Genomic DNA, 24,507 nt, shown 5'->3' on the forward strand with positions numbered 1-24,507 from the left:
CCCCAAATGTTCATCACAGCACTGTTTATAATAGCCAGGACATGGAAGCAACCTAGATGCCCATCAGCAGATGAATGGATAAGAAAGCCATGGTACATATACACAATGGAGTATTACTCAGCCATTAAAAAGAATACATTTCAATCAGTTCTAATGAGGTGGATGAAACTGGAGCCTATTATACGGAGTGAAGTAAGCCAGAAAGAAAAACACCAATACAGTATACTAACACATATATGTGGAATTTAGAAAGATGGTAACGAAAACCCTGTTTGTGAGACAGCAAAAGAGACACAGATGTATAGAACAGTCTTTTGGACTCCGTGGGAGAGGGCGAGGGTGGGATGGTTTGGGAGAATGGCATTGAAACATGTATATTATCATATGTGAAACAAATCACCAGTCCAGGTTCGATGCAGGACACAGGATGCTCGGGGCTGGTGCACTGGGATGACCCAGAGAGATGGGATGGGGAGGGAGGTGGGAGAATGGTTCAGGATGGGGAACACATGTACACCCATGGCGGATTCATGTCAATGTATGGCAAAACCAATACAATATTGTAAAGTAATTAGCCTCAAAAAAAAAAAGTTTTCTTAATAATACCAACACTTCATTTGCCTTTTGCACTCTTGCTTTTTAATGAGTATACAGTGAAGTTTTCCAGAGGCTATGTGATATGTGATATTACAATAGGCTGAATGCAAGAGTACATAGAAGACTAAATATCTTATGTTAAGCCAACTGTTAAAGGGATTTGAAAAATGTAAAGCAATGCTGCTCTTAGGAATTTTTTTGATTTAGAAAATATAGTTATATTTACATAAAATATATTATTTGGGTTAATGTATAAATACGGTTACCACTATTTTAAATAAATAAATATTTTTAAATGACTCGGTTTTAATTTCTTACATGATAAATATCAGTATATGCAATTCTCGTGAAATCTTTTTGGGGTCCTCAATAATGTTGAAGACTATAGTTGTCCTGAGACTAAGCATTTTAGAATCGTTGTTCTCGAGAACAGTCAAATGAAACTGGGGAGAAATCTGAGGATTCTAACTTGTTTTTGAACAGAAAACCCATTTGCTTTTCTTCTCTTTTTTATCCCTTCCTTTCAGAGGCTGCTGTTCTATAAGCAGCAAAGCGGAGAAACAGAGGAGCCTGTGTCCCTGAAGACATCATTCAGGTGATGAATCAACCAGACCTGAAGGCTGGCTTACCTCTGGAGATGCTTCATGTTTTGTGAGATGATAGTTTTCTTTGTTTGGTTTGATGTGGTTGTTAATTGCGGCTGAAAACCTATTGGAGGCCAAGAGGGGAGAGGGTTTCCAGAAGCCAGCAGTGACGGAGTCTGTAGATGATGGGCAGTGAAGGTGATCCTCGGCTTCGGCTGCAGAGAGGCCCTCGGTGGCCTTGGCATGTCTTTTTCAGTGGGGTGGGTGGTGGTGCAAACCAGGTCAGGTCCTGGCAGATCCTTCTTTGTTAGGTCCTCTTTGTCTTTTTCTCTCTCTCCTTTAATCATCCAGACCACAGGATGCTGGGGGGTCTTTGCAGCTTAGTCTGGGCTTTCTTTTCCCCTGTCTGCATTTTTTGCCTGACGTCACCCTTTCCTACAGGTTCAATGTCATTTTGTGCTGGCATTGCTGGGCCAGGTCTTCGCTGCTTCCCACGGGTTTTCTCTAGTTGCGAGCAGGGTCTGCTCTTCAGTTGCGGAGCGTGGGCTTCTCACTGCAGTGGCTTCTCTTGTGGAGCACGGGCTCCAGGCACGTGGGCTTCAGTAACTGCGGGCCACAGGCTTAGTTGCCGCACGGCATATGGAATCTTCCTGGACCACCAGATATCAAACCCGTATCTTCTGCCTTGGCAGGTGAATTCTTTTCCACTGGCCCCCCAGGGAAGTCCAGTACTGTCTTCTTTTTTTTTTTTTAATTGAAGTATAGTTCCTTTACAATGTTGTGTTAGTTTCTGATATACAGCAGACTGATTCAGCTATATATATATTCTTTTTCAGATTCTTTGCATTATGTGCGTGTGCTTAGTCGCTCAGTTGTGTCTGACCCATAGACTGTAGCCCGCCAGGCTTCTCCATCCATGGGATTTTCCAGGCAAGAATACTGGAGTGGGTTGCCATTTCCTTCTCCAGGGGATCTTCCCAACCCAGGAATCGAACCCGGGTCTCCTGCATTGCAGACAGACTCTTTACCAACTGAGCTACGAGGGAAGCCCCTCTTTCCATTATAGGTTATTATAAAGTATTGAGCATAGTTTCCTTGCTATATAGTAGGAGCACAGTAGGTCCTTGTTGATTATCTCTTTTATATACAGTAATGGATCTATATTAATCTCAAACTCCTGACTTATCCATCCCCCTGCCTTGCCCCTTTGGTAACCAAAAGTTTGTTTTCCATGTCTGTGAGTCTGTTTGTGTTTATAAATAAGTTCATTTGTATTATTTTTTAATATTCCACATATAAGTGATATCACGTGACATTTGTTTTTCTTTCTGTTTCTGACTTAGTGTGATTATCTCTAAGTTCATCCATATTGCTGCAAATAATATTTGCATTCTTTTGTTTTATGGCAGAGTAATTATCCATTGTATGTATGTATACATACCACACCTTCTTTAAAAATACATGCACCCCAGTGTTCATAGCAGCACTATTTACAATAAGCCAAGACATGGAAACCTTAATGTCCATCAAATAGATGAATACCATCTTCTTGACCCAGATTGTGAACATTTCTTGCTTGCATGATTGCAGAAACCTCCTAGCTGGCCCTTCCTTTCTCGCTGTCCTTTACCCAACAATCAGACTGCACTTCTAAAAAAAATACAGGGTAGATCCTGTTCATCCTGCTTTAAATCCTTCCACTGCTTCTGTCCCTATAATAAAATCCAGACCCCTTCCAATGACCCATGAGGCCCTGCCTGCCCTGGCCTCTGTTGTCTTCATGTGCCTGATTGCACATGGCCCTCATCATTTCTCACCTCCATCTAGCTGTACTGATCTTTTTTTTTTTTTTTAATTAATTCATTTATTTGGCTGCACTGGGTCTTAGTTGAGGCACTCAGGATCTTCGATCTTAGTTGTGGCATGTGGGATCTAGTTCCCTGACCAGGAATCAAACCCAAGTCCTCTGCATTGGGAGTATGAGTCTTAGCCACTGGACCACCAGGAAAGTTCCTGTACTGGTCTTTTAGTCTCTTGAACAAACTGCTCATTCTACCTAGAAAGGTTTTCCTCATCCCTCATTGTTTGGTTAGCTCCTTATATTCCTTTAAATCTCAGCTAAATGTCATTTCTTCAGCAAGCTGTTTCCACTGATTTTATCTAAAGTCCATGTTCCACGTGATTTTCTCCGACTTAGCTCTTTGTTTTGTATGATTTTTCAATTCTTTTGTTTCATGGCGTATATAGTAGTTCAGATTTATTATGTAAAACTGTTTTCTAAATAATCTGGGTTTGAATGCACAGTAAGAAGGGTCTTATATTTGTTTGCTAAATGCTCTTGGGTGAAAGATGGTTCCCATCATGGCCTTGGCTAAGAATCTCTTAGAAGATTTCAGTAATTCTTAGTAACTCATGGAAAAAAATTACAGGAAACACCAGAGACCATATTGACTCTTGGAAGTCCAGAATAATTATTTTTGAACTTTCCCAAGTGAACCCATTGGAGTTTAATTTAATAACATTAGATCCCTTCAAAGATCCAGACTTTTGTCTCAGATTTATTGAATATGCTACTGAATCAAATGTCTTGTGACTCCTCATTCTGATTTTTAGTAATAGCGAATTAATAACCTTGTCCTCGTCCTTGGAAGTCTGCAGATAAAGTGTATCTGAAAGGGTCCCAGAGTCTGGGGAGAGAAACAAGGACCCAGTCCTGGGATTTCTGGCTCAAGCCACAGCTTTTGCTGGAAATGAGGTCAGTGGTTGCAAGGGAGCTGAGTTGGTCCCTGGACAGTTGCTCGATGACAGACTCAGGGTGTATTTGCAGCCAGGCATCCACCTCCTTTTCTGGTGCCTCAGCAGGTAGTGTACACGCTTGGTCCCTGACAGGATTCTGGAGGATGTAGCTCTCGGGTCATCTCTTGTGCATGTCTTGGAACCAGCACCAGAAGCAGACAGAGGATTCCTACATTTCCTTCTCTTCTTCCTCTCTGAACTGAATTTTGGTAATCTTCATAGGCAAGAAGAGGAGAGTGTGCTTGGAGGTGCCAACCTGGGAGGAGGTCGCAGGAAGGAACGTGGCTTCGTGTTCTGAACATTTCTTTTTTTAAAATTTTGCTTCAGATATTATTATTTTTATGTCTTTTGGCCACATCACACGGCATGTGGGATCTCAGTTCCCCGATGACGGATCAGATCCACACCCATTGCATTAACAATGGAGGGTCTTAACCACTGGGCTGCCAGGGAAGTCCCTGTTTCAGATATTATTTTTAATTTCAATATTTTTAGTCTATTATTGAAACACAAGCTACAGCCCTCTCATTACTGTCCCTTGGAAATGTAGCCACTGCCTTGAGGTTTGTGTGTTTAATTTTACCACAGACACTTGTGAATGTGACAGTTGATCAGTCGTATCTGACTCTCTGTGACCCCGTGGACTGCAGCCCGCCAGGCTCCTCCGTCCATGGGATTCTCCAGGCAAGAATACTGGAGTAGGTGGCCGTGCCCTTCTCCAGGGGATCTTCCCAACCCAGGAATCGAACCCAGGTCTCCTGCACTGTGGGCAGATTCTTTATTGTCCAAGTCACCCGGGAAGCACGTGTATCCATGGCCAAAAAATATAGGGTTCTGGATTTGCATGTTTTTACATTTTCCATAAATATATTATATATGTTTTTGCATCTTTTTTCACTGAACATTGTTTCCCATATTCATCTGCATAATCAGGTGATGCAGTTAATTAATTTGAACTGTTTTAAAGTACTGCACTCTGTAAATATTACTCAACCATTCCCCTACTGATGAGTACTTAGGTTGCTGAGCTTTTTTTTTTTTTTTTTAATATTTATTTATTTAGCTGTGCCAGGCCTTACTGTGGCATGTGGAATCTAGTTCCCTGACCAGGGATCAAACCTGGGCCCCGTACATTGAAAGCCAGGAGTCTTAGCCACTGGACCACCAGGAAGGTCCTTACTCTTGAGGCAGTATTTCGTACCCCTTGGTAAGTCAGTCATTGGCTGCAGGTTGTCCCTGTGGGGACCCGAGGCTGTAGACTCTTGGACAGGGCAGATGCTTCGGCCAGAGCAAGTCTCTGGAGAAGGCACCTGTGAGCACTTTGCAGTCAGTATTCAGAGCAGCAGGGGTGTGGGAGCACCCATATGGCAAAAAGGATCTGGTTGAGATGCCAGCACATCATGAGGGCTCCTGTCCCTGGAGGGGATGTTTCCTTCTTGTTTGAAGGCTGGGCCATCCAGCCAGAGTTAGCTGTGCCTTCCCCTTAGTCTCTTGGCCATCTCACTGTCATCTTATTGCCACTGACTCTTTTTTCTCTTTTTTTAAATAAATTTTTTTAATCGAATTATAGTTGATTTACAATGTTGGACCAATCTGTTGTACAAAATAGTGACTCAGTTTTACAAATATACACATTTTTTAGTTTCCTTTTCTATTATGGCTTATCACAGGATATCAAATACAGTTCCCTGTCCTACACATTAAGACTTTAGTGTTTATCCATTCTAAATGTAATAGCTTGCATCTACCAACCCCAGACTCCCAGTCCATTCCTCTTCGTCCCTTCCTTGGCAACCACAAGTCTGTTTTAATTAATAGTATAATTTAAGATATTTACATTTATTATTTTACTTTATTTTATTGGCCACACTAATGTGTGGCATGTGGAATCTTAGTTCCCCAACTAGGGATGGAACCCGTGCCTTCTGCAGTGGAAGCATGGTGTCTTAACCGCTGGACCACTAGGGATGTCCCTGTCATTGACTCTTCACTTGCTTATCTCCTCCACCGGCTCCTTGAGGCAGGAACCTGGGCTTGTCCACCTGTTGTCCTTCTCAGCCCCGCAGGGTGGCACCATCCTTGGCATGGAGGAGGTAAGCACAACATTCCCTGAGTGCCCTGGGTTCCCCCACCTCAGGGACCCTAGTTATCTGTGCTCACTCCATGGTCTCGAGTCAAGTTCATTGACTAAAGAACAGCCTTGGGAGACTTTGATGAGACAAATGTGAGAATCAGGCAATCATGGAAGGGCAAGTCTTCAGTGTTCTCGTTTTTTGGTTATATATGCCTTTAAAAAGTTTATTTAAAACAAATTATATGGTAGGTTTCTTCTCCCTACCCCTCAAATGTCTCATGGAAGACAGTTTTGCTGTGCCGTTTTTGGAGGGAGAGAAACGAGGAAATCTTAGAGCTGAGTAATTACTTCCATCAGCAGGAAATCAGTACTCTTTGTGTGAACAGAACAGGTACTGAGAGAGCCTGACTGTTTAATTTCCTTGAAATTCCATTTGCATGTATTCAGGGCTGGGAGGATCACTTTGGGAGTTAGGGACTGGAAGAGAGGTCAGTGGAGAGAAGGGAGGGACAGGGCAGTGTCTCAGAAGACTGGGGAGCAGGTGATACTTAGGAGAGAGATTTCAGAGTTTATTGAGAACTGCTCACCATCCCCACCAGGCTTCTGAGCCGTGGAGAAGCCAGCAAGACCCAGGAGGTGTCAGCTTTGGGGAAAACACTGTGATCACTTCCTGCGCTGAGTGATGGTTGAACATCTCTTGTCTGTAAGAGGAGCAGCTTGGGGACCTGCATAAACTTCTCCTTGCCATCTTTTAGGGCTCTGTGGCTGCAAGGTGGTATTAATAAAGCAATGAATCTGCCCAGAAAACAGCCAGGCGAGGGTCTGGGGGATCTCAGGGATGCTCAGGGTAAACAGGGAGGAAGTGAGTCCTGCAGGGACTCTGGGTGCCCCTGTATTCTTCCTTCCTTGTTAACACCTGTAGGGGTCTTCTCTCCATCTTTTTAAGAAATTGAACTATAGTAGATTTATAATGTTTCAGGCATATAGCAAATGAATCAGATATACTGAGTTGGTCAAAAAGTTTATTTGGGGTTTCCCATATGGACACACTTTTTGGACAATGCTATGTGTTTGTGTGTGTGTGTGTGTGCACACATGTGTGTGTATACATATATATACACATGCGTGTATATATATACACACATATATATACATATATATGCACACACATACATATATACACACACAAATATATATACATTATATATACACTCTTTTTCAGATCTTTTCCATTATAGGTTGTTACAGGCTATTGACTATACTTGCCCATGCTTCAGTCTCTCCATCTTAAAGATTGTTTTAATAGTAGGATTCAATGTTATTTATTTTTTTTAGCTTTCTGTTTATTGTTTTCGGTTGTGCTGGGTCTTTGTTACTGTGTGCAGGTTTTCTCTAGTTGCGGTGCACAGGCTTCTCACCTCAGTGGCTAATCTTGCTGTGGCTCCCAGGCTGAGGAGCACAGGCTCAGTGGTTGTGGTCTGTGGACCTTAGTTACTCCTTGGCATGTGGGATCTTCCCGGACCTGGGATCTAACCCCTGTTCCCTGCCTTGGCAGGTGGATTCTTACCCACTGTACCACCAGGGAAGTCCAGGATTCAATTTAAAAATAAAGTTCAGGCGTGTGAAACACTGCTATGAGCAGAGCCCTTGGCTCGCTGCTGGGGTCTCAGGGATCACAGTTGTATGAAGGAGGCAGGCCTGATATGAGTAGGTGTGGGCACGTGACACCAGATGTCAGGAGGAAGGTGCTCTTTGCTGTGCTGGGGCCAGGGTTAGAGCCAGGAGCGTCTGGGGGTGTTCGACAGGCAAACAAGTTGGGTGAAGGCTTTCTAGGCAGACGGAACAGTTTGTGCAGAGGCTGGGGGTCCGAACAATGTCAGGTCCAGGGTCGTCCGAGCAGTTTAATACACTGGAGAGTGAAGTCAGGGGTAGGGAGTTGACTTGAGGTCAGAGAGATGGCTGAGGAGCTTGACCGAGACCCTGCCATAAAGGCCTTAAGAAGATCAGCCTTAAGAAGGGGTGAAGGTGCAATCATCGCAACGGCAACTGCTGGGAGTGGGATGATGATGAATTAAAATACCCAATGATGGGATTGCAGGAGTCAAAGCAGCAGTGGGTGAGTTTTCTCCTGGGCAAGAAAGCTTCCCTGGCTCCTGCTTTCGGCTCTTCTGAGCTAGCCTGGAATATACCCACTGTGACCAGCCACTATATATTAACTGAGCACCTACTATGTGCTCAGAACAATATGTATGGCTGAGAAACGCTGTGGTGCCCCAGCCTGTGGGCTTCTGTGGCTTCAGTGGGACAGAGTTTTCCTGAGTTCTGCTTATTACCAGCACCAACTGCCCATCACACCCAGCTTCAAACAAGCTGAATTCATTCTTGAATCCCTCGTGCTCAAACCCCAGGATGCATGCTCCATAACAGTTTGATGATTGAATGACTCACACACATCACATCATTTGTGAACACGGGTTGGGCGGAAGTCATTTGTGAATCTGACATTAATAACTATTATCTTCTGGAAGTTGGGGATGTGGAGAGTTGACCTACCCTGAGAAAAATAGGTCTGATCTTGCTTCTTCTCTGAATTGTTTTGTGACCTTAGATAGTCCTTGGCTGAAATAAGCTTCTTTTCAGCATGTTTAAGATAAGAGATTTGGATCAGTGCTTCCCTAATGTTGCTTCTGGTTCAAATATCCGAGTATTTTAAGTCTATAAATAGGAATCCAAAACTCTGGATGGAAAGACGTAAAAAACCGCGAGCCTGGAGGGTGGTGGAAAGATGCAGAGATGCAAGCAGAATACCTGGGGCTGCATTGGCGTCCACCAAGTGCTGGCTTTCCCTCCTTGTAAGATGCAGGCAGGAAACTTTACCGTCTAGTCTGGGGTGCTCTGACAACGAATTAGTTCATGTTTGTGAGGCACAAAAGGGAAAAAGGTACCTGTAAGAAATCATGTAAATGCTAAGCGTTGTTTTCCATCTGATTCTCCTCCAGTCAATTGCACCTTCCTATCAGAGTGTTGAAACAGCCTCACTGAGGGCTCCTCTGGCTAATTGTGCTGCCAAGAAAAGGGGGACGGTTCTCTTAAAATTTTTCATTTTAATTTCTCTCTGTCTATGACTTCCCTCCCCCCTTTTTTTCCAGTGCACTGTTCAGAGCTGCTCCCTGATCGGGGTCAGTACAAGTTAGCGCTTCTGTTTTCTCTCTGTTCCAGTCTAGTCTCCATGGAAAAGCTCTGGAGGATACACAAATAAAGACCCCAAGTGGGTCTCCATCCTCCAGAGGCTCCTATGTGTTCAGGAAGGGCAGAGACCAGTCCCCCCCGACCTGCCGCAGGGAACCGCCATTCAAGGCAGGGTGTGAGAAGCTTGGTGAGGGCAGGGCTGTGGGGTTTCTGATGAGCTTCATAATAAATTGTGGGGTAATTGATCCAAATGCAGCTTCCTCAGTACATCAGTTATCTACTGCTGTGATAATGCCATGTAACAAACCAAGCCAAAATTCAGTGGCTTAAAATAATGGCATTTATTTAAAGAAGCTGCAGGTTGTCATTCAGACCAAAACAAAGCTTGGTCAAGCTTTGTTTTGAAGCTCAAAACAAAGTTTAGTATCTAGAATGACTAACCTGCTGGGCCCCCTAAGTTTTGAGTAGTGTCCCAGAGTGGGTGTCTTCACGGGGGCCCCTCAACCTTGATCTTAACTCAGCACCCAGGCAGTGACGCCCACCGTGTGCTGGCCGGTGGCTGGAGCTCGGTGCAGGGAGGCAGACAACTTCTGCTCAGAGTTGGCCCGCCTCCTCGGCAGTGGAGCAGGATCTCAGGGGAGCGGTGACTCACTGAGAACAGGCTTTGTTGTTGCCCAGGCTGCTCTTTCCTCATGCTCAGCACTGTGGGCAGCTTTAGCTGAATCATTGCATCTTGGCCCAGGAGGCTGTGAGCAAAGGTGGGAGGTGAGTGATGTGGACAGGCTGCAGTGATCCTACAGACATGGCCAGGAGAGGCAGCTCCAAGATAAAACACAAGAGAGACCATTCCAGATTTCACTTGACTTGTTGGGGGTGGGGGTGGAGGAGAGCAGAGGAGAGGAAGGAGCAAGATGAGACCCTGGGGAGGAACCCGGAGGCAGAGATGCAGTCATTTTTTTAAAAAAAGGTTTATTTATGGCTGTGCTGAGTTTTGGTTGCTGTGGGTGGGCTTTCTCTAGTTGCAGTGAATGGTGGCTGCTCTCCAGTCGCAGGGCATGGGCTTCTCATCGCTGTGGCTTCTCTTGTTGTGGAGCATGGGCTCTAGGTGCTCAGTGGTTGCAGCTGTGGGCTCTAGAGTGCTGGCTCAGTAGTTGTGGGGCACGGGCTTAGTTGCAGCATGTGGGATCTTCCTGGACCAGGGATCGAACCAGTGTCCTCTGCACTGGCAAGTGGATTCTTAACCACTGGACCACCAGAGAAGTCCAGAGACATAGTCATTAAGGTCAAAATAACATGCAGATCGCTTTGTGACTTTTTCTTAAAACCACATTTTATTTGAAACTTACAGGTTTCTGATTCTCATTGTTTCCTTGGCTATTGGTCCTTGCTGAGAAATTTTGCTAATGAGGTTTAATTCTCCAGTCAACTGTTTCTCAGTGGCTGTGATCATCTTGCCACTAACAAGTATAAAATAGGCAACTTGCTCAAGTGCTGGGGACAGTTGGGTTTCTCAAAATCGAGGACATTTCAGAGCATGAGTGAATAACTACGGCAAAACATCATCGATGTGAGTGCAATTCCTCGTCTTAGTCCAAGGTCGTTAGTTTCGCCCTCCCTGCCCTTCCTCATTTATTCCTCAAATGTTTACTGAGCATCTCCTATACAGCAGCTGGGATATACAGATAAACAAGACAGGTATGGCCCGTAACTACTCAGTGTTGGTGTGGTTCGAGCTGAGAAATCCCTCATTCATTTATTTGTTCAGTAAACATCCCTGTGGTGCCTGGTATTTGACAGTCCTGAGCTTGGTGTTGGGCCTACGGGGCTGAACAAGAGAGATGTGGCCTATGCCTTTGTGCACGTTAGAATCTGGGTGGGGAGAGATGTCAGGCAACAAAGTTCATAAAATAAAAGTATAATGAACCTTGTTTGGAGGATGCTCAGTGGTCCACATACCAGTGTACACAGGTGTCTTTCCTCATGGGTTCTGGTTTGATGGGTATGTTCAACCTGAACTGTTAAAGTGCACACTTATGTATTAGAATAGCCATGTGCCTAACAAGGAGAGTGTATGTTTCCTTCTTCATTCATTTGCAAGACGGGACAGCTTCCTTGCGAATCACAGATCTCAAGTTAAGGTCTTCCACCCTTTTGGCCACTCTTCCTTATTACCAAGGAGACCCAGGGGCTCACCTATGAGGGGTGGGGAACAGGTCCAAGGCACTTATATAAGTGGAGCTCTTCAAAACTGTTATTGGGAAACCAAATGTCAGTGGGAGGTTGCTATATTCTGGGGCTGGCTTTCAGGCTGGGAAGTGGAAAGGCATCAAATGTAGCTCATGATTCCTTAGTGCCCATTACGTGTGTCAGACCTCTCTGTAACCTCTATATTATTCCCTTAACACGTATTTCCATTTTATAGATGGGGTAACTGAGGCTCAGAGAATTGACGTGGCTTACCTAAGGAGCCAGGGTAAGAAATCAGGTTCCTGGACACCAAATCTGATGTGACTGGAGGCAGTCACTTGGAATTTGTGACCTCAACACAAGATGGAGAAGATACAAGGGCATCCGAGAGTTGTGTCATTTTAATCTTAAAGTGCTGGCAAGCAGTGATTCTTTGAACATGAAAAATAGTGAATTTTTTTAGAACCTGGAAACATTAGAAATTTACTCTCTCCAAGTGATAGTTCTTGGCAAAATAGACTTAAGCAGCATCTTCTTCCTCCCATTTCCCTTCTGTTTGGAGCATGTGTGTTCCTCTGTTCCGGAAGTTTTCCTTGACAGAAGCAGAGCAGTTTTTGACAAACAACTTTAATATTCTTTGAGTCCGTTTGCCAGCTCTAATAATCCCACAAGCTTACAAGGTCACTGTGGAGATTAAATCTGAGTCATTGGAGGCAGATGTTGACACATCATTATTTCTGGAGCTGCTGGGGACTCTCATTCCCTGGAGCTATGATTCACTCTCCAAACGAATACCCCGAATTCCACCTGGCCTGCTGAGCCAGGGATTCAGGATGATAGGAGGGAAACAAGCCCACCTCGCCACTGCCTTGCTCTGTGCGTTGAGAAACCCCTGCTTGCTGCTGGTGTGGAGAGAACACGAGACCTGGGCTCCTAGCTCATCTCTACCACTGGTTGTGGGCTAGCATTTCATCTGTTCTTCACAGTCTTTGCTGTAATTGATGTGTGTGTGTGTGTGTTTGTGTGTGCGCGCACACGCATGCACTTAGCCACTTGGTCATGTCTGACTCTTGTGACCCCATGGACTGTAGCCTGCTAGGCTTCTCTGTCCATGGGATTCTGCCGGCAAGAATACTGGAGTGGGTTACATTTTCTACTCCAAGGGATCTTCCTAACCCAGAGATTGAACCCATGTCTTCTGTGTCTCCTGTATTGCAGGCAGATTATTTACCCACTGAGCCATACAACATTTTTTTATTTATGCAGGAAAATGGATTATCTTGAGTGTCCAGGTTGATGAAATTTTATAAATACATGCTCCAAGTGAGCACCATCCAGATCAAGACATGGAACATTTTCCCCACCCCACAACCCCCCCTCCTGCCCCTTCCTAATCAATAACCCTTCAAAGTTACCCTATTCTGACTTCTGACACCATGAATTAGTTATGTCTGGTCTAGAATTTCACATAATAGCAATCAAATGACATGTGAAAAGTCAAAGTGTTAGTTGCTCAGTTGTGTCTGACTCTTTGTGACCTTTGAGACTGTAGCCTGCCAGGCTCTGCTGTCCATAGAATTCTCTAGGCAAGAATACTGAAGTGGAGAGCCATTCCCTTCTCCGGGGGATCTTCCCGACCCAGGAGTCGAACTCAGGTCTCCTGCATTGCAGTCAGATTAATTACTGTCTGAGCCACTAAGGAAGCCCCACAAAAAAGCAATCAAAGGACATGCACCCTTTAAAAAAACTGTATTTTATGTTGGAGTATAGCTGATTAACAATGTTGTAATAGCAGGTGGACAGCAAAGGGACTCAGCCATACATATACGTGTATCCATTCTCCGTCAAGACATGTATCCTTTTGTGTCAGCTCTCTTGCTCAGTGAAATGTCTGTGAAATTTCTCCAAGGTGCTGTGCTATCAGTAATATGTTCCTTTTAATTGCTGAGTAGTATTTCATTGTATGGGTGTGCCACAATTTGTTTATCCATTCTCCTGTTCACAGACACCTGGGCTGTTTTGAAACTTTGGTTATTATGAGTGCAGTTTCTATAGATATTTTTTAATTTAAAATTTTAGTTGAAGCATAGTTGATTTACAATGTTGTGTCAGTTTCAGGTGTATATCAAAGTGGTTCCGTTTATATATATATTTCTGATTCTTTTCCATTACCGGTTGTTCCAGGATATTCAATATTTTCCCCTGTGCTATACAGTAAATCCTGGTTGCTTATCTAGTTTATATATAGCAGTGTGTATCTGTTAATCCCATACTTCTGATTTCCCCCTCTCTACCTCCCTCTTTCCTTTGGTAACCCTAAGTTTGTTTTCTTTCATATGTCTGTGAGTCTGTTTATGTTTTGTACCTAGATTCATTTGTGCTATTTTTTAGATTCCATATGTAAGTAATATCATGTAATATTTGTCTTTCTCTGCCTGACTTGCTTTGCTTAGAATGATAATCTCTAGGTCTATCCATGTTGCTGCAAATGGTACTACTTCATTTTTTTAAAAATGGCTGAGTCATAGCCCATTTGTGCTGCATCTTCTTAAACCAGTCATCTGTTACTGAACATTTAGGTTGCTTTCATGTCTTGGCTGTTGTAAATAGTGCTATAGCTATTCTGGTACACATCTTTTTGTAGACTTAAGTTTTCACCTTTCTTGAATCAATACTTAGAAATGGGATGGTGGAGTCACGGGATAGGCATACCCTCAACTTTATCAGAAACTGCTCAACAGTTCATACACGTCTCCATGGCAAAAAGTGTCCTTTGGTGTTACCAGGAAGGGGGAGAATGGGGAGCCTGGAATTGGGTGGGTAGTGACCTGTTCTGTTGAAAGAACTCAGTCCTGCTCATCTGGCTCTTTGCTGAGTCATAAGAAGGGAGGAGAAAATGAGTCTCAGGGCTGTTCAGATTTGCCCCTCTTCAGGAGAGTTCTCGAATCTCTCTGAATCTGTTTTCTGTCTGTGAGATGGGAATGACAATGCCTATTTTGAAGAACGATTGGGAAGATGAGAGGTAATCACGTGAATACCAAGCACAGGGCCTGTGATCTAGTAAGAGCCCTACAAACATCCGCTTTCTTCATCTCAAAGGAAGAAAATAAAGTACTTGTTGCCACTGTGGAGTCTTGGTGCTAATGGGCAATGTGGCTGGTTTGCGGGTGACAGCTCTGTGCCTGGGAGCCCTTAGCTCTCCCTCGACCTTATGCTTCCTTATCTAAAACCTGGGAGAAGGTTCTTACCATGATGGCCTCTGGAGATTGGAATGAGCATATGGTGAGGGCAAGATGCATTCTACACATGCCGTTATTTGCTGTGTAGCATTCATGTGAGACTTTTGATGTGTAATTAAAAAAATTTATTTATTTGGCTGTATTAGGCCTTAGTTTCAGTGTGTGGAATCTTGTTCCCTGACCAGGGATTGAACCTGGGCCCCCTGCATTGGGAGTATGGAGTCTTAGCCACTGGACCACCAGGGAAGTCCCTGATGGTCCGTTTTGATGTTGGAATAGGGTGAAATTGAGTTGAAGTTGAATACTCCAGCATCACAATACTGGACTCTTGGCTGCATGGAGAGCTCACATAGCCTGATGCATGAAAGTGTACCTTATAAAATACCAGATTTTCATAATGGAAATATGTATTAGAGAAAAACATCAAAAGCTTTCCTTTCATAATTTTTTGTAATAAAAACTGATTGTTTAAATGTAAAAGTTTAAAGTTTAAAGATGTAAAGTTTAAAAATAAAATAAAATTAAAAAAAACCTTACTTTACCAATAAATGTGTATATTAACTCAGATAAATATTAAAAAAAAACTGTTTATTAAATGGACTGTGGGTTGCTATGGCGACACAAGGGTGCTGAATTAGAAGAGGATTGAAGTGGATATTCTAATGTGGACAGGCATCGCTTAGACACACTTAGACAAAAATACTGATGTTGTGAAGAGTGTTTTATGGTGTCAGTAAAATTTCCTGAGTTTCTGTGTCAGACTGGCCTCTATTTTCTAGGTTACCCATTTTAATCCCCATTATATTTTGTTTCTTAATCATAGTTGAGATAGTTTATTTGTTCATGCATTCGTCCATACATCAGTAAATAGCTTTTGGTAACATATGGGTCCACATTCTGAGGGCTATTCAAAGAAGTAAAACATACAGTCTGTCCAGAGGATTTCACAAGTGCAAAAGCACATCTTGGCCCCTGGCTGACTTTCCTCTCTGAACTCAACTCCATTCAATCACTGTATTCAGTGATTTCAACACTGGGGAAATTTAATGTAAAGAATTTTAAGGCTATGATAAGATAGTATGTGTAAAGATGGGGAAAAAAAAGAACACTAAAAAGTACCCATGGACTGACAGACACGGAAGGGAGGAGTCCAGTTCTCATAGAACTGAAGGTCTGGTTGCAGCACCCTGGATGGTGGGAGAGTTTGCTAGGTTGGAGGAGCCAGAGGTGGTCCATGGTAGCTGGACAAACAGCAACCATCCTATGCGGCATGGGTGTGCTGAGGCTGGAAGTTCAGAGCGCAGACGGAGTTGGGGAGGTGCCACTGTGGGGTGGAATCTGGCATCTGGCAGGGTCTACAACCAGAGGGGCTGCAGGAAGGTGGTCTCTGGGCCTTGGTGGGGGCGGAGGGTGGCAAGGTTGCTGGGGGATGGCCTACTGTGGACATGCAAATAGGGCAGAAGGTGCAAGTGGAGCTAGAAAAAGCAAAACTGAGCAAGTTGAATCAGGAAGAGAAGTCCCCGCCTCCTGCGATGTCCTGGCAGCGCTCTCTACTGGCAAACATTAGCATTGTGCTCACTGTAGAGAACTGCTTCCGTTATCAGAGGGCAGGTATTGAAGAGTGAATCTGGAGCTTAGAAACGATATTTCAACAATGGCCCACCATCTGGGCCATCTTGTAAAATCATTGAAAATATTTGTCTTTCACAACCTTCCTCAAAGAGGCTTCATGGGCTGCGAAGCTGGAAAGATGCACAAAGGGTTCCTTCAAAGAGAATGACAACCTTGTCAGTCCTTCCAGGAGGAAGCTCTGGGATGCAGGCTTGGGTTGGCAGCAACCATTTGTACTCAGTCCTTTCCTGCTGAAATGGAGTTCATATCCATTTGGTTTGCAGACTTGAGATCACAAGGACATGGGCCGGAGCCCCCGTTCTGCCACTCACCAGCCGTACGATTGTGACACGGCAGTGATGTCCTTGGTGGTTCAGACACCAGTGTGTGCCTAATGGTACCCCAAAGTCACAGGTCCCCCGTCATATCAGAGGCTCAGCCACCATGCTGTAAGGCAGAGGCCAGCACACCTTTCCTGGAAGAGGCCGGGTAGTAAATATTTCAGGCTTTGCAAGCCACAATGTCCCTGCTGCAGATATCCAACTCTGTCTTTGTAGAGCAGAACCATCCACAGACAGCAAGCAAAAAGAATGCCATGTCTCTGTGTGGGGACGTGTGTCCAGTACTGGGTCTCACTGTGCTAGGACCAGTGTGCCCGCAGTCACACGCTGGCCCTAATGTTACACTGTCATCTCCCATCCCAGACAAAAGTTTCTTTAAATCTCAGGTTTTATTGATTTTCCCTGCTATGGGTCTTGTTTGGAGCCCCTGAAGTTATCCTAATGAGTTGTCCTGTCTTTGAATCTGGAGCATCATGGATTGGGGTCTTGGGATTGCAATTGAGAAATGCCCCAGTCTTCTTATTTAAACTTGTTATTTAGTTTCCAGCTCTGCAAACCTCAGATTTTGCTGAGCTACTCAAAAAACAAGATGTTGTTAGTTTACAAACAGGAAATGCTGGAGAGGGTGCGGAGAAAAGGGAACCTTCCTCTGTTGTTGGTAGGAATGTAAATTGGTAACAGCCACTGTGGATAACAGTATGGAGCTTCCTTAAAAAACAAAAAATAGAGCTACTATATGATCCAGAAATCCCACTTCTGGGCATATATCTTGAGAAAACCATAATTTGAAAAGATACATACATGCCAATTTCATAGCAGCACTATATACAATAGCCAAAACATGGAAGAACCAAAATGTCCCTCAATAGATGAATGGATAAAAAAGAGTGGTGTATATAGACAATGGAATATTACTCAACCACAAAAAGAATGAAATAATGCCATTTGGAGTAACATAGATGGACCTAGAGATGATCATACAGAGAAAGATGAATATTGGATGATTTCACTTATTTGTGGAATCTAATTTGGAAAATTCTGAAAGAGATGGGCATACCAGACCACCTGACCTGACTCTTGAGAAACCTGTATGCAGGTCAGGAAGCAACAGTTAGAACTGGACATGGAACAACAGACTGGTTCCAAATACGAAAAAGAGTACGTCAAGGCTGTATATTGTCACCCTGCTTATTTAAGTTATATGCAGAGTACATCAAGAAATGCTGAGCTGGAAGAAGCACAAGTTGGAATCAAGATTGCCAAGAGAAATATCAATAACCTCAGATAAGCAGATGACACCACCCTTATGGCAGAAAGTGAAGAGGAACTAAAAAGCCTCTTGATGAAAGTAAAAGAGGAGAGTGAAAAAGTTGGCTTCAAGCTCAACATTTGGAAAACTAAGATCATGGCATCCGGTCCCATCACTTCATGGCAAATAGATGGGGAAACAGTGGAAACAGTGTCAGACTTTATTTTTGGGGGCTCCAAAATCATTGCAGATAGTGACTGCAACCATGAAATTAAAAGATGCTTACTCCTTGGAAGGAAAGTTATGACCAACCTAGATAGCATATTAAAAAGCAGAGACATTACTTTGCCAACAAAGGTTCCATAGTCAAGGCTATGGTTTTTCCAGTGGTCATGTATGGATGTGAGAGTTGGACTGTGAAGAAAACTGAGCACCAAAGAATTGATGCTTTTGAACTGTGGTGTTGGAGAAGACTCTTGAGAGTCCCTTGGATGGCAAGGAGATCCAACCAGTCCATTCTGAAGGAGATCAGTCCTGGGTGTTCATTGGAAGGACTGATGTTGAGGCTGAAACTTCAATACTTTGGCCACCTCATGCGAAGAGCTGACTCATTGGAAAAGTCCCTGATGCTGGGCGGAGATTGGGGGCAGGAGGAGAAGGGGATGACAGAGGATGAGATGGTTGGATGGCATCACCGACTTGATGGACATGAGTTTGGGTGAACTCTGGGAGTTGGTGATGGACAGGGAGGCCTGGCGTGCTGTGATTCATGGGGTTGCAAAGAGTTGGACATGACTGACTGAACTGAACTGCGTTTTAGAAAAGATACAAATGAACTTATATACAAAATAGAAACAGACTTTTAAAAAGCAGATGTTTGGTTACCTAAAGGGAAACGTGGTGTGGAAGTATAAATCAGGAGCATGGGATAAACACACACACATTACTATAACAAAGTAGATAACCAACAAGGACCCACTGGGTAGCACAGGGAACTCTACTCAGTATTCTGTGGTAACCTATATAGGAAAAGAATCTAAAAAAGAATGAGCATAGTTATATGCATAACTGGACCACTTTTCAGTACACCTGAAGCTAACACAGTATTGTACATCAACGGTGCGAGTATGTGCTCAGTTGCTCGATCGTGTCCGACTCTTTGCAACCCTATGGACTGTAGCCCGCTAGGCTCCTCTGTCCATGGAATTTTCCAGGCAAGAATACTGGAGTGGCTTGCTATTTCCTACTCCAGGGGATCTTCCCAAGCCAGTCTATTGAACCCAGATCTCTTATATCTCTTGCATTGGCAGGCAGATTCTTTACCACTGCCCCATACTCCATAAATATAAAATATTAAAAAAAAAAAACCCAAAGCACAAAATGTTGTTAGACAGCCCTTGCAGTGATGCACTGTGGAGCAAAGAAGACCCACTTCCCCATTTAAGGAGCAGCCGCAACAATCCAGTGTCACGGAACCATCCCCGGCTCTGTTGTTTTAGGGTTGCTTTAGCTACGAAAGGTCAAAAGTTGTCATGCAGGCAAAAGATCATCTACTGTTGTCACCTGTGGATTTTCTTGGCCAGAGAAATTGTGCTAAGTGTGAATTTTAATGAAAAGTAGGGGCCTATTCAGTGGAACAATAAACTGATTGCCCTGGTGTTGGGGAGTGGCTGAATCTCCCCAGACTGACATCTGTCAACATGCCTATACCCTGGGCTGGTCTGTGAGCCTGGGTGTTTGACCCCCACCCCAGCAGCTCATATGATAAGGTAACCACCGCACCCTGGCATTTTCCTTGCCTTTTAAAAAAACTCGGTTTAAATTCTGGGGCAGAAGCATTGATACTGAGATACTTATGCCCTTTTGATAACTGCTGCTTAAGCTGCTTCTTTGACAGACAAATTCTAATTAAACAGTATAATAAGTTGCAGAAACACAACAGCTCCCAGTGCTTTTCCTGTGGCATGTCACATCTGAAAAAGCTACATCCTGTAACTTGCAGATACATTTTTAGGTTCTGTTTCCATGAAGTGGCACTCGCTGTTTCTCCAGAGATGTAGGTTAGGCTAACACCCTCTTTTTTTTTCCCCCTCCGTGGAAACTATTTCTAGGCAGCAAATTAATTGTAGGGAAGTTAAGGTCAAAGAGATTTGTATTTCTTTGCAGCAAATTTTGCCTTTGTCTTAGGAAAGTTACCACAACCCCTTAAGTGACTTGAGTTGGGATTTGATCCCTGGGTCAGGAAGATCCCTTCTCTGATATTCTTATCTGGAAAATTCCATGGGCAGAGGAGCCTGGTGAGCTATAGTCCATGGGGTTGAAAAGAGTTGGACATGACTGAGCAACTAACTTTCACTTCTCTTCCCAGGAAAATGAAAAAAACAACAACAACCGTGAAACAACAATAATGAAGCCCAAACCAGGATGCTGGATTTGTGGATCTATGATTTGACTTGGATTTGAGGAAAGGAGGGTCGTTGCAGGGTTGTTATTCTACTGATTGGAAATGCAGGCCCATTTCCTGTAGGTGACAAGTGCAGAGTACAGATAAAATTGTGAGGGTCTTCTGTTTGGGGATTCGTTTTTTTAAATCCAGTGGTCTTTGCTTAGCCTTGTTAAATGGCATTTTTTTTTGGTAGGTTACAGCAGTAGAAGCACTACACTACAGATGAGTCAAGAAAAGCTTCCTATACGGAGTGTTGCTTTTATCAAAACTTGCTGTGTGCCTTTGGGCAAGTCACCGAACCTCTCTGATTCTGGAAACTGAGTCACCAAATCTGAGTTTGGTGGAAGGGGTAGGCATTCAGGCTAAACTGGGCTTGTTCACATGGCAGGCATAGGGTTCTGCGACAGTGAGCAGAGGCAGCCAGGTCTCAACGCCTCCTCTTTCATTTTCTGTAGGTAAAAGCCCGATGCCAGGCAAGGCCAGCCTGATGTGAGGAGCTGCAAAATAACGTTGTGAAAAGGTGAGGGAAGCGACAGAACGATCACAAGCCGTCTACACTGGGTTAGTGCTCATTCTGGGATCTTCCAAGAAGTTGAGTGGTTAATAATGTGGTGGTTTGGGTGTGCGATCTGCCTGAGTTGTGACTTTAACCCGGAGCAGACAGGTTCAAACAACAGGAGAGAACAGAACACAAGGAATCACAGCTTGATCACCATGTGACCTTGGACAAAATACTTCACCTGTCAGAACCTCAGTTTTTTTTTTTTTTATCCTAAGTTTCCCTAAAACCTGTATTAAATCTGTTCTATTCTGGGTACTGGAGTCAGAGACGAGAAAAACGAGCTGACCCTTGCGAGTTTCTGCAGTTGTGTGTGTCAGTGACTGGGGAGTGAGGGAGCCTGGTACCGGCCACTTCTGGTTTGCTTGTGTGCTGTCCAGGGCAGCTTTGAGCCTGGACCCTTGCCTCTCTGAAGGTATCGAGGACTGGCAGGCAAGCGATGTTCCCTGTACCTCCAGCAGGCATTTCCCCATGGGAAACTTGCTCTTGTTAGCCCAGCTTTTGAATTGCTTGACCCCTTTGAGGCCCATGGGTTGGGAAGGGCTTCCAGTGCATCTATATTGGGCTCACTTATCCTGGCTGATTTTCAACTTAGTTTTCCAGCTGTGAAAAACATCTATATGGATGGCAGTAATTGGGAATTTAATAATTTTTTGATGTTTCTTGTGGTGCTTGGAAAATCCACTGAGAATGGTCTATATATTTTCAGCATTTCCCCATTCTGTGCTAAAACTCTATGCTAAAAACTCTGCATGAATTTTATTTTTTCCTTTTCTTTCTTTTTTTTTTCTTCTTAAAGCACACAGCAAGCTAACTTTGAAGTCAAGTTTCGTTTTTAGTCAAGTGTGTGTACTGGGTCCTTATTTTCTCCTTTTGTTTTTATTGCTACCGTGTTCTTTATTACTTTTTTCTAAGTCATTTTAGAAATAAAAAAGATGGGGGAATAAAACCACTAGAGTCAGAGATTCAGACAATCTACGTGTTGTCTCCCCATGAGAATTATTCTCTTGGCTGGCGCGGGAGGCTAGTGTTTCTTTACCTGGTGTTATTTGATTACTAGGTCATCAAAACTTTATCAGCTCTATTACACTGACTCCCAGAAGCTTCAGAGTAACAGAGGAATTGCAAGTAGGGCTCTTATCATGTCACAGAAGCTCTAACTTCATCTTCAAAGGAGGCAGTGCAAAGGAGTGGATTTTTTTTGGAAAGAGCGTGAATGTGTCTGGATGTAAGGCCCAGTTCTTCACCTAAGGCGCTGCTGGGTGACCTTGGGAAACCTGCTTCACCTCTCTGGGCCTTACTCCCTGCACCCTAAAGATGAAGCTGCTTCCAGAAGTTACTGTAAAATGTTTTCATTTCAGATGTAAAGAGGAATCTCTCATGACTCAGTTCATGGATCTTAGATTAGGACTTATTTAGGGCTCTGTGGGCTTTTATCATAAATATTAATATCAGTGATATAGAGACTTTGAAAATGTTGGAAGTCTTGCATGTCTTCTCCCTTCTGTGAAGCCCACTTCCTCCTTTGATGAACTCTAGGTACTGGGATCTTGGACTGGTAACTGCTGTGGTCTGGCTCGGCCCTCACTCATCTAACGAAGGATGATTGTGATGGACCTTACAGAAGAAGCGAGAGAGCCAGGTTGCAGGGGTTGGACGAGGGGTCCAGGTTTTCAGCCTTGGCAGCCTCTAAATGCACAGTGTGGGTCCTAATGTGTCTGCTGGCTGTAGTAGTAGATTCGTTTTTCCTCGGGTCCACGTTCTCCGATGTTCCTATTGACCACACACGTGGCATCACCCGTCATTTAGGGGTGCTTCCCAGGAGTTTCGGGGTGAGACAACTCATTTCCACTCCTCAGTCTACTTTTATTTTGCCCTAGTCCAAAACATGAGTGGCAGATGGAATCTATGCGGTATGGAACAGGGGACTCAAGCAATTAATTATTGTTACTTTTATCTGTCTGGAGAGGGAGGAACACCGTTAGCACATTTCTGGGAGAATTTCAAAAGATGCCCATGAGCAGGAATGCTTTTTGTGACTGCATCTCACACCCTCCTTACACTATTGGGATCTCTTGGACTGTTTCTGGGTTTCTATCCTGGAGGGAGGCTGCATCTTGGGCCCCGAAGTCCAGGAGACACAATGTCCCATGCTCTCACACTTTCTGCTGAAAGGACTCAAACCATACCTATTACTGTTAACCAGCATTTGTTAAGTACTTGCTAGGGCTCAGACAGAGTACATCTACATCTGTCATCTCAGTTAATACTGAAAACATCCCTTTAGTGTGCGTTAGTTGCTCAGATGTGTCCAACTCTTTTTGACATCACGGACTGTAGTCAATCAGGCTCCTCTGTCCATGGGATTTCCCAGGCAAGAATACTGAACTGGGTTGCCATTTCCTACCCCAGGGGGCCTTCCCAACCCAGGGATTGAACCCCGGTCTTCTACATTGCAGGCAGATTCTTGACCATCTGAGCGACCAGGGGAGCTACTGCATAGGTAGCATTACTGGCCTCATTTGGCCAATGTGGGAATCGAAGCACCAGGCTTCTTTTGTCTTTTTTACCCAGATGGTTGGTAGTAGAGATGTGACTCAAAATGAGCCAGGTAGCTTCGAGAATATTCCTCTGAAGTATCATGCTGTGCTGTGTCCACACACACGTATGATCATCTGTGTCTGACCGCCAGGATCCCAGGGATTCAAATACTGCCCACTGGTTCATAGTTCTGCCAATAGTCTAAGCCCCTTTCAGCGCCTTGAGTCAGAGCTGCAGACATGCTTGGAGATCAGGATCTTCAGAGGCCCCCTAAGAATATGCTGTTAGAGCAAGTAGATCGTAGCCCTTCCTTCGTATTACCTACCGGACCTCCGTGTCTGCTCCTGTCTCATCTCCATGTTGATTTCTTGACTATCTTCCCTTAGACTTTTAACATCAGCCATATCGAAAAACACATAGTTCCTGAGTTCCCCATGCCCTCTGACTGCCTGGGATGCAGGCTCCTTCCCCATCATTCACTAGCAATGTTCTCTGTCCCTCCAGACTGACCAGACGCCCAGCCTGGGCATTCTCTTAACATTCTTCTAGATTTTTCCTGGTTCCCTGGAAGTCCTTGCTCTCTGTCAAAAGTGACACCCATGTGGCTTTTATGATGGCAAATCCATATGATCTGTTTCTTGTCTGTTCCCTAAACTTCTGTAGAACCCAAGCTGGGTACCATCCGTCTAGCATTTTCAGAGTCTGGCAGGAAGATCGCTGATACACATTTGGCACATTGCCAGTGCCAGCCGAACCTGGATAATGTGCTCTTTTCCAAGTGAATAGTTAGCTTTTATTGCTGTGTTATTAGATTGAATCACATGAAATTGCTGTTTTCATAAGTTAAAATTGCTCAAATACCGGCATTTCAGATGTATATTTTTCTATTCCCATGAGCATTTTCAATCTGTTCCTCCCCTCTGTTTCTCCCCTTCTGCTTCTGTACACCAAGGTTCCCCTGCATGTCCTAAACTCATCTTTTCCTTTTCCTAACACTGACGGCTAAACTTCCAGAAAGAGTTGGTTACATTCACTGTTTCCATGTCTGCACCAGCCATTCCTGCTTCAGTCTTTTGCCGTCTAACCCTCGCTCT

The 24,507-nt window shown here is 44.1% G+C and overlaps 1 long non-coding RNA gene across 23 annotated transcripts in view; it reads left to right on the forward strand.

Annotated features, from left to right (window-relative positions):
• The window catches only part of LOC129635544 (uncharacterized), a 228,412-nt gene that overhangs the window by 20,980 nt on the left and 182,925 nt on the right, over positions 1-24,507 (forward strand). For 11 of the 23 annotated variants that reach the window (XR_008706337.1, XR_008706340.1, XR_008706334.1 and 8 more), the window contains exons 2-3: positions 1,125-1,248; positions 20,769-20,833. This is a non-coding gene — a long non-coding RNA (uncharacterized LOC129635544). Of the gene's footprint in view, positions 1-1,124; positions 1,249-11,662; positions 11,714-20,235; positions 20,391-20,506; positions 20,663-20,768; positions 23,232-24,507 lie in introns of those variants that run through there. The other 12 variants (XR_008706352.1, XR_008706348.1, XR_008706341.1 and 9 more) reach the window with 7 other exon arrangements.

The sequence above is a fragment of the Bubalus kerabau genome, chromosome 20, assembly GCF_029407905.1.
Source record: "Bubalus kerabau isolate K-KA32 ecotype Philippines breed swamp buffalo chromosome 20, PCC_UOA_SB_1v2, whole genome shotgun sequence".
NCBI lineage: Eukaryota > Metazoa > Chordata > Mammalia > Artiodactyla > Bovidae > Bubalus > Bubalus kerabau.